At 39.3% G+C, this 9,695-nt stretch overlaps 1 pseudogene; it reads left to right on the forward strand.

Annotated features, from left to right (window-relative positions):
* Window positions 1-4,710: 4,710 nt before the first annotated feature.
* On the forward strand, window positions 4,711-5,765 carry LOC123818889 (annotated as a pseudogene).
* Window positions 5,766-9,695: the final 3,930 nt, after the last annotated feature.

Raw genomic sequence — 9,695 nt, forward strand, 5'->3', positions numbered from 1 at the left:
GTTGCCTACAAGAGATCCACCTCAGGACAAAAGATATATACAGGCTAAAAGTGAAGGGTTGGAAACAAATTTTCCAAGCAAATGCACAGGAAAAAAAAAAAAAGAGCTGGGATGGCAGTACTCATATCAGACAAAATAGACTTCCAAAAAAGGGCCATAAACAGAGACCCAGAAGGTCATTTCATAATACTCAAGGGAAGAATCCACCAAGAAGACTTAAACATAAATATATATGCACCCAACACAGGAGCACCCAAATACATAAAGAAAATCTTAGAGGACTTCAAGAAAGATATTGACAGCAACACAATTATGGTGGGGGATTTTAACACCCCACTGTCAAAAAATGGACAGATCTTCCAAACAAAATATCAACAAAGATATAGTGGCATTGAACAATGCCCTAGAAGAAATGGACTTAACTGGTATATATAGAGCCATTCATCCTAAAGAAGCAAAATACACGTTCTTTTCAAATGCACATGGAACATTTTCAAAGATAGACCACATGATAGGACACAAAGCAAGCTTCAACAAATTCAAGAAAATTGAAACCATACCAAGAATTTTCTCGGATCACAAGGGACTGAAATTAGAAACCACCCCAAGGGAAGAAACCTGAAACACTCAAAATCATGGAGATTGAAGAGCATGCTATTAAATAATGAATGAGTCAATAATGAAATAAAGGAAGAAATCAAAAAGTTTCTGGAAACAAATGAAAATGAACTCACAACAACTCAAAACTTATGGGACACAGAGAAGGCAGTCCTGAGAGGGAAGTTCATAGCAATACAGGCCTACCTAAAAAAGATAGAAAAATGTCAAACAAACAACCTAACCCTACAGCTACAAGAACTCGAGGAACAACAACAAAGACAGCCCAGAGAAAGTAGAAGGAAGGGAATAACCAAGATCAGAGCAGAATTAAATGACATAGAGACTAAAAACACAATTCTAAAGATCAGTGAATCCAGGAGCTGGTTCTTTGAAAAGATAAACAAACATGGACAAGCCTTTAAGCAGGCTCATCAAGAAAAAAAAAAGAAAGGACTCAAATAAACACAATCAGAAATGAAAGAGGAGAGATTACAACTGACACCACAGAAATACAAAGGACTGTAAGAAATTACTACAAAGAACAGTATGCCAAGAAATTTGAAAACCTAGGTGATATGGACAAATTTCTAGAAAAATATAATCTTCTAAAACTCAACAAAAAAGAAGCAGAAAGCCTGAACAGACCAATAACAGCAGATGAAATTGAAGCAGTAATCAAAAAACTTTCAATACACAAAAGTCCAGGTCCAGATGGTTTCACAGGAGAATTCTACAAAGCATTTAAGGAAGAGCTAACCCCTATCCTTCACAGACTATTCCAAAGAATCCAGAATGATGGAAGACTCCCAAATTCTTTTTATGAAGCCAGCATCATCCTAATCCCAAAACCAGATCAAGACACAACAAAGAAAGAAAACTTCAGGCCAATATCACTGATGAACATAGACACTAAAATCCTCAACAAAATATTGGCAAACTGCATCCAACAATACATTAAAAAGATCATACACCATGACCAAGTGGGATTCATCCCAGGTATGCAAGGATGGTACAATATTCGCAAATCAGTAAATGTAATATATCACATAAACTAAAGCAAAGACAAAAAATCACCTGATCATATCAATAGATATGGAAAAAGCATTTGATAAGGTACAGCACCCATTTCTGATAAAAACACTCAGCAAAGTGGGAATAGAGGGAGCATTCCTCAACATAATAAAAGCCATATATGAGAGACTTACAGCCAACATCATACTCAATGGGCAAAAACTAAAATCTTTTCCACTAAGATCAGGAACAAGACAAGGCTGTCCACTTTCACCACTTTTATTCAATATAGTATTGGAAGTTTTAGCCACAGTGATCAGACAAGAAAAAGAAATAAAAGGCATCCAAATTGGAAAGGAGGAACCAAAACTGTCATTATTTACAGATGACATGATAGCATACATAGAAAATCCTATAGACTCCACCAAAAAACTGCTCGAATTAATAAACAAATTTGGCAAAACAGCGGGATACAAAATCAACATCCAGAAATCAAAGGCACTTTTATATACCAACAATGAAACAGCAGAAGCAGAAATCAAGAAAAAAAATCCCATTTGATATAGCAAAAAGAAAAATAAAATACCTAAGAATAAACCTAACCAAGGAGGTAAAAGACCTGTATTCAGAAAACTACACAACATTGAAGAAAGAAATTAAGGAAGACACAAACAAATAGAAACATATACTGTGTTCATGGATTGGAAGAATTAACATCGTCAAAATGTCCATACTACCCAAAGCAATTTACAGATTCAATGCAATACCTATTAAAGTACCAATGGTGTATTTCACAGACATAGAACAAACATTTCAAAAATTTATATGGAACCATAAACGACCCCAAATAGCTGCTGCAATTTTGAGAAAGAAAAGCAAAGTAGGAGGGATCACAATACCTGATATCAAACTGTATTACACGGCCACTGTAGTCAAAACAGCGTGGTACTGGCATAAGAACTGACATATGGACCAATGGAACAGAACAGAAAGCCCAGAAATAAGCCCAAGTCTCTACGGCCAATTAATATTTGACAAAGGGGGCAGGAATATAAAATGGAGTAAAAACAGTCTCTTCAACAAATGGTGTTGGGAGAACTGGACAGCTACATGCAAAAAAATGAAACTCGAGCACCAGCTTACATCTTACACAAAAATAAATTCAAGGTGGATAAAAGACTGAAATAGAAGCCATGTCACCATTAAAGTCCTAGAGGAGAACATAGGCAGGAAAATCTCAGATATTTCACGCAGAAACTTTTTTACTGATACGTCCCCCAGAGCAAGGGAAATAAGGAAAGAATAAACAAATGGGATCTCATCAAAACAAAAATCTTCTGCATGGCTAAAGAAAACAGTATTAAAATAAAAAGAGAACCAACTGTATGGGAAAACATATTTGCCAATGATACCTCAGACAAGGATTTCATCTCCAAAATATATAAAGAACTTACACGACTCCACTCTAAAAAGACAAGCAAACCAATTAAAAAATGGGCAAAGGACTTGAACAGACACTTCTCCAAGGAGGACATACAGAGGATCCAGAGACACATGAAAAGATGCTCAATATTGCTAGCTATCAGAGAGATGCAAATTAAAACCACAATGAGATACCGCTTTATACCAATCAGAATGGCCATCATAAACAAAGCAACAAACAAGTGTTGGAGAGGTTGTGGAGAAAAGGGAACCCTAGTGCACCATTGGTGGGATTGCAGACTGGTACAACCACTGTGGAAAACAGTGGAATTTTCTCAAAAAACTAAAAATGATCTGCCTTTTGACCCAGCAATTCCACTGCTAGGATTATATCCTAAGAACCCTGAAACACCTGTCCAAAAGAACCTATGCATCCCAATGTTCATAGTAGCACAATTTACAATACTCAAATGCTGGAAGCAACCTAGGTGCTCATCAGTAAATGAATGGATCAAAAAACTATGGTACATTTACACCATGGAATTCTATGCAGCGGAAAGAAAGAAGGAGTTCCTACCCTTTGCAACAGCATGGATGCAACTGGCAAGCATTATGCTAAGTGAAATAAGCCAGGCAGTGAAAGACAAATACCATATGATCTCACCTTTAACAGGAACCTAATCAACAAAACAAAGAAGCAAGCAAAATATAACCAAAGACACTGAGACAGAGAACAGGCTGACAGTGTCCAGAAGGGAGAGGGGAGGGAATTTCAGGGGAATTTCAGGGGAAAAGGGGAAGGGTTTACAGGAACAAGTGTGAAGGACACATGGACAAAAACTAGGGGTGGGTGGAAATGGGAGGGAGGTGGGGAGGGCTGTGTGGGTGGACCGGAATGGGAGTAAAAGATAGAAAATTGCACTTGAACAATAATTAAAATAAAGTTTTATTTAAAAAAGAAAAGAAGTTATTCCTCTTTTTTATTTTCTGACTGATTTGTATAAATAGTTATTTTCTCTTCCTTGAAAATTGTCAAAACTCAACAGTAAAACTATTTGGAGCAGGGCCCTTTTGTTAATAAGGTTTGGGATGTCCTTGATAATCATGTCAATTTCTTTTAGTATAGGAAATCGAGAAGCCAAAGAACTTATCTGTACAACCCATGGACATGAACTAAGGTGGAGGAGAATGCTGGAGGGAGAGGAGGTGCAAGGCTGAAGGGGAATAAAGGAGAGGAAAAACAGGGACAACTGCAATGGCATAATGAATAAAATATACTTAAAAAATAGAAAATTCATTTTATGGAACACGTAAAATACCACAGTGACAATGCAATAATCAATATCCATAATGTGGGAAAATCTTTGAACAAATATATTTTTAAATAGTTTTTAAAAACTGTAAGTTGCATGGATAAATTATGAGTGGGAGAGAACCTATAGAGTTAAAAAAAAAAAAAAAAAGCCCCAGCCCTGGCTGGCATCACTCAATGGATTGAGCAATGGCCTGTGAACCAAAGAGTCTCTGGTTTGATTCCCAGTCAGGGCACATGCGTGGGTTGTGAGCCAGGTCCCCAGTAGGGAACACGTGAGAGGCAACCACACATTAATATCTCTCTCCCTTTCTTTCTCCTTGCCTTCCCCTCTGTCTAAAAGTAAATAAATAAAAGAACCTGCATCCAGCAGCAGAGTACTTCACTCCTCCCTCAGAATGGATGGAGACCAGAAATTAGATATTTATGACCAAAAAAAGCAGAGTTGCATCCAGCACTTCTCTGAGATTGTCAGGGTGCTGACTGAGAATGAAATAGGGCACCCAGAAATCAGAGATGCTATTGCCCGTCTCAAGGACAATGTCATTGGAAGCAAGTACCAGTGGGATATGACTGCTGATAATATTCCAGGATCTGGTGGAACCAAGAAAGCTGGATGCTGACAGTCTCCAGCAGGCATGACTGTGGGCTGGTGTGTGAAATTGCTCCATGCTTTCTTCCTGATGTCAGATGACATTATGGATTCATCCCTAACCCAATGGGGGCAGGTCAGAAGCCAGGTATAGGTTTGGATGCCATCAATGATGCAATTCTTCTGGAAGCATGTGTCTACCAACTGTCGAAGCTCCACTGCTAAGAGCAGCCCTATCACTTGAGCCTAATGGAGCTCTTCCTGCAGAGTTCCTAGCAGACTGAGATTGGACAGACCCTGGACCTCATCACAGCCCTACAAGGCAGTGTGGATCTTGGCAAATACACTGAAGAGAGGTACAAATCTATTGTCAAGTATAAGACAGCTTTCTACTCCTTCTACCTTCCTGTAGCTGCCGCCATGTATATGGCAGGCATTGATGGGGAGAAGGAACATGCTAATGCCAAGAAGATCCTGCTGGAGATGGGGGAAGTCTTTCAGATTCAGGATGATTACCTCGACCTCTTTGGAGTCTCCAAAGGTAAGAGTATCCAGGACGGTAAACGCAGCTGGCTGGTGGTTCAGTGTCTGCAACGGGCCTCTCTGGAACAGTGTCAGATCTTGCAGGAGAATTATGGACAGAAGGAGGCTCAGAAGGTGGACTGGGTGAAGGTGCTGTATGAGGAACAGACTCCGTAGACTGTGTTCATGCAGTATGAACAAAACAGTTACAGACACCTTATGGGTCTTATTGAGCAGCACTCACTGCCCTTGCCCCCAGCCATCTTCCTGAGGCTGGTGCACAAGATCTACAAGCAGAAAAAGTGACCTAGAGACTACCAGGGCAGGGTAAAGTTCTCAATAAATTATAGTAAATCCTCAAAATAGATGGATAGATAGATAGATAGATAGATAGATAAAATCTTAAAAAAAAACAAAGACAAACCAAAAAACCCTTAAAAGCTATATTGACCAATTGCAATGATTTTTTAAAAGGTATAAAAACTTTTATGAGTAAATGGAGGAAATTTCAACATCGACCTGATATATAATAATGTTAGGAATTTGTTAATGTGATGCTTCTAATGTTTCAAAAGAATCAGGGTAGGGAAGTGAGTGGGAGCATAAATGATGGAAGAATGGACATGAATAGATAACTGTAGAATCTGGGCACTGAGGAATCAGTATACTGTTTCATATGCTTTTGTGTATGTTTAAATTTTCCACAATAAAAGTTTTTAAGTTCCTCCTTACAATTACTAACTTGGGGATCTAAAAGATAAATGAGAAAAGGAAACTGCAAAAACTGTTATGGAAACATGATGCTAATTACTGTCACAATCTAGTAGGTGACATAGGCAAGTAAACTGCAATCAGACAACACAATTAGCTTCTATAATAGAAGAATCATAGGGTAGTATGTGTGTAGGCGAGGGTTGCTCAACCCCATCTGGTGCACCAGGGAAGAACGTCTTTGGGGGACAGTGCTCTGCCCACGGTTGAAATGAAATACAGCTCTGTTTGGCTTCCATGGTGATACCCAAGTGAACCTCCTCCTCCTCCTCCTACTGGTCTCTGTTTTAATCTTCTGTTTAAGTTCTTGAAGACACCTGTTCACTTGAAAATACTGTATTAGTTTGTACCCTCTGTACTTTCTTGCCTTAATGGAAGCCTGACTCCCTGGAGATACTGCCTTTCCTGTCCCCTGCCATTCCCCCTGCCCCAAGTAGTGGCTGTTTGTCTCCCCATACTGGTCCTTGTGGCTGAGGGCAGGGAGGGCATTGACTTTCTCCTTCTTCCAGATACCACTACACCTCCTGCCTCCTCAGACACCCTGTTCCTTTCTTCTCTTTTGTCCTCAACCTCTCATGTCCAAACTGTATGCAAGTTTCTGCCTCCTAAAAACGGAAATAGAGAGAGAGAGAGTGAGCCCTGACTTTGTTAAAGTACCATCCTGCTCCAGTAAACCACATCTCTCTTTTCCTTCACAGCTAATAGTCTTCAAAGAATAGTCTATGCATACTTGTCTTCTTACCTCCCAGGCACCCATCAGGCTTTTAGCTTCACTTCTAGTTCTTCTTGAGTCAGTTTTGGTAGTTTCTCTGTTTCTTAGAATTTGTTCATCTCATCCAAGTTATCTAATTTGTTGACATACAGTAGTTCATAGGATTCCCTTATACTGCTTTCATTTCTGGAAGGTCAGTAGGAATGTTTCCTCTTTCATTTCTGATTCTAGTAATTTAAATCTCTCTCTCTGGTCAGTCTAGTCAATTCTATTGATCTTTTCAAAAAACCAACTTCAAGTTCATTGATTTTCTCAATTATTTTTCTATTCTCAATTTCATTATTTTTCATTATTATAATTCCCCCAGCTATGGTTCACAGAACTCTCATCTTGAAAGATGCTGTGTGATGTAACCTCACATTCATTTCCCCTCTCAAGTACTGTATTCACAGTGTTTCTTAGCAAATTATAGGCTGAGACATCCTGCAGTACAGATACCTGTTTAACTTTGTTTAATTTAGTCATTTATTACATTTATTTGACTGCAAGCCCTTCTGTCAGGAAACATATTATCATCCAGAAGAACAATTTCTGAGAGTTTATTTTAAGAAACACAGATATAGACAATTCACTCATTCATTTAACAAATATGAGCAGCCACTATATGAGGTCTGTCTGTAAAAAGTCCAGACATCATTAGTATGATGAGAACAGTTTGTGCAACATCAATGTAACCTGGCAGCCACAGAGATTGGAATGGAAGGCACATGTGTGAACAATGACTTCACTGTACTAGTCAGTAGGGGTGGTAGACACTGTTGAGTGAGCATGTATATGTGTGGTCCTCGCATTCAAATGACTGAGCAAGTAGAAAACAAATCTGCATCAGATATTGCATTAAGCTTGAACATTTCTCTTCAGAAAATATTCAGATGATTCAGAAGGCTGCAGCTATGGGCAACTGGTGATTGGCAGCTTTATCACAGCAACATGTCTGCTCATGCATTACATCTTGCGCAGTATTTTTGCAAAACATCAAATCACCCAGGTGACACAGCTCCCCTACAGCCCAGACTTGGTGCCCTGTGACTTCTGGCTTTTCCCAAAACTAAAATCACCTTTGAAAGGGAGGAGATTTCAGACCATTAATGAGATTCAGGAAAATATGATGGGGCAGATAATGGCAATCAGGAGAACTGTGTGAGGTCCCAAGGTGCCGACTTTGAAGGGGACTGAGGCGTCATTGTCTTATGTACAATGTTTCTTGCATTTGGTATCTTCTTCAATAAATATTTTTTTTTCATATTACATGGATGGACACCTTCCAGACAGACCTCATATATGGCAGGCACTCTGCTGGGTGCTCATAGGAGGACATAGCAACCCAGTCTCTTCACCCACGCTAGTCCGGGAGCCAGGCAATATACAAATTATCATCAAACACATTATTAGAAACTGTGATGTGCTATGAAGGAGAATTGTAGGGAATATGAGAGAAAATCATTTAGACTGGGAGAGGGTCAGGAAAGGCCTCCTTGACAAAGTGACATTTAAGTTCAAGTCTGGAAGATAAGTAGAAGAGTCTCAGGTAAGGAGTGGAGAGGAGCATTCCAGGCAGGAGGGACAGCGTGCATAAGTACCTTCCAGAGTATGGAAACAGCAAATGGGAGATTATCAACAATATTGATGGTATTTTGCAGTGTATAGTGTGAATTATTTTGCCCAAATTTTTGAGGGAAGAATAAGGATGTACATTATACATGGATAGTGCTAATTCCATATCTATATAAATGTTTTTAATTCTTTTATTTATGCTTATGTGTTAAAAGTGGAACTCTAGAAAGCAATAACGATATCCGTATGCAAAATAACACCCTGGAATATGATTATCTGTTTTATTTCTAAATATAAATAAATAAAAATTGAATTAAAAGGTGAAAATGTAAGATTTTCCTGAAAGTTTGGGCCGAAAACATGGGTACCCATTATATACAGCAATATATGGTATTATTTTGGGGAGGAAGATGAAGATTTCAACTTTGGCCCTGGCCATTGTGGCTCAGATAGTTTGGCATAGTCCTGCAGACTGAGGGGTTGTGGGTTTGGTTCCTGTTCAGGGCACATGTCCAGGTTGCAGTTTCAGTACACATTTGGGGCATGTGGCAGGGGTGGCTGATTGATGAGCTTCACCTCAATGTTTCTCTCCCTTTCTTTCTCCCTCTCTTCCCCTCTCTCTAAAATCAGTGAATGATTTGATTTCTGATCAAAATGGAAGCATAGGTAAACACATCCTGCCTCCTTGCACAACCACATAAAAATTACAACTAAGTTATAGAACCATTATCACTCAGAACTGTCAGAAATTGAGTTGAATGGAAGTCTGACAACTATGGAACTAAATCACATCCACCCAGATTGGTAGAACAGGCAGAGACATGGAATGGGCTGGTCCCACATACATATGTGGTAGGTAAAAACTTGGGAGGAATATGTCAGGAGCAAGGAGTCTCAGCCCCATATCAGGACCCCAGCCCAGGGTTCCAGTGCCAGGAAGATAAGTCCCCATAACTTCTGGCATAACTTCTGGCTGCATAAACCAGCAGGGATTGAGTCTCTGGAAGAAACTTCTGGAGTCCCAAGCAGATCCTCTTCAAGAACCTACACACAAACTTATTCAGACTTACTCCCTCTGAGCTCCAGTACTGAGTAGCAGTTTGAAAGGCACCAGTGGCATACAGGGATAATCCGTAGTG

Source organism: Phyllostomus hastatus, unplaced genomic scaffold (assembly GCF_019186645.2).
Source record: "Phyllostomus hastatus isolate PE091 unplaced genomic scaffold, TTU_PhHast_1.1 phas_contig_29, whole genome shotgun sequence".
Taxonomy (NCBI): Eukaryota; Metazoa; Chordata; class Mammalia; order Chiroptera; family Phyllostomidae; genus Phyllostomus; species Phyllostomus hastatus.